The sequence below is a fragment of the Triticum dicoccoides genome, chromosome 3A (assembly GCF_002162155.2).
Source record: "Triticum dicoccoides isolate Atlit2015 ecotype Zavitan chromosome 3A, WEW_v2.0, whole genome shotgun sequence".
In the NCBI taxonomy this organism is placed as follows: Eukaryota; Viridiplantae; Streptophyta; class Magnoliopsida; order Poales; family Poaceae; genus Triticum; species Triticum dicoccoides.
This window is the reverse complement of record NC_041384.1, coordinates 376,030,623-376,032,089: the sequence shown is the minus strand read 5'-3', so window position 1 is coordinate 376,032,089 and position 1,467 is coordinate 376,030,623.

Genomic DNA, 1,467 nt, shown 5'->3' with positions numbered 1-1,467 from the left:
CCTGCCGCCGCCACTACAGCTGTCGGGGCGCGGCAGACTCCGCGTCAGGATGCTGCGGCTGTGCTGCCGCCTTCTCCTCCTACTCAACCGGACGCTGTCTCTCCGACTCCTTCTGCCGTTCTGGATCGTGCTATTGCTGAGCTGGACCGACTGCAGCAGGATCTTCTTGGCGCCGACCCCCGCTTGGTGGCCGGGCGTTTGGAGCTGGCTTCTGGATAGGTTCGCTCCGACGCCTCGATTCGGGCGGCGCTGGTCCAGGCCTCGACAGCATGCGACAAGGAGAAGCAGGCCGTCCTGGAGGCGAAGGCTGCTCGTGATGCAGCCCTGGGGAAGGTGGTCGATGTCCGCGGTCGCTGCAAGGCGCTGGAGGACGAGCTGCAAGGCCTGCGGGATCAGCTCGCGAAAGAGGTCCGCCTTCGCCAAGAGCAGGAAGAAGGCATGAAGGCTCGCGAGGTAGCCGTCGAGGGCCGAGAGGCCAAGCTCAGGAAGCGCCACGACCGCCTAGGTGTGCTGGAGCAGGAGTTGGGGGCGAGGAAGGCCGAGCTGGACGGCAAGGCCCTAGTTCTTGCCGAGGACCGCACGGCCTTCACGGAGTTGGAGGCGAAGGCTCGCTCCTCGCTTAGGATGCTTTACGACAGCGGCCTGGAGAGCCCGCTGGCTGGCGCCAAGGACAGCCCCGCCAAGCTGCTTCCCTTCCTAGTTCATGCTCTTGAAGATGTCGCCCTTGGTCTTGGCCCCACGGCCGAGGCTGAGGCGCGTGTCCTGTCTTCTGCAGCACTGACGCGGGTCCTCACCCACATCTACCTTCGCGATCCCGGTGTCGACCTCGACAGCCTGCTGGAGCCAGTGAGTGGTGAGCGTGCCGCTACCGCTGCCGAGGCCGTGAAGGGTCGCGCGGAGGCTCTGCTGGGGAAGTTCCGGGCCTTCAGCACCAAGCCGGAGCAAGGCGCCACCGACCTTGCTGCTCCGTGAGGCGAACCCACTCCGCGCTGCTCCCCCGCCGCCAAGTGACTCCGTCATGGGTCCTGTCCTGCTTTGAATTCCTGCACACGTATCATGCCTCAGGGAGGCGTTTAAACTTGCGTTTGGCATTGAGATAACAGTGTGGACTGTAATATTTGCTTTTGAATTCCTTGAAATTAGCGCTTTTCCTTCCTACTTGCTTATGTTCTACGCCGGCAGAGCTCGGCCCCGCGCGTACCTCACCCAGCAATAGTCCCAACCGGAAACCAGGATGGGACCAAGGAGTGAGGGGCTACGTGACAAGTTAGGCTCCTGAGTCGCGATGCTCAGGAGTCCCCCTTGGCGCACGAACATCAAGTAGGGAGGTGTGATGCGGGTGGATCTACCGTTCTACGTCTGCAGAGCCCGGCCGCGCGCGTGCCTCACCCAGCGATGGTCCCGACCGGAAACCAGGACGGGGCCACGGAGTGAGGGGCTACGTGACCAGTTAGGCTCCTGAGTCGC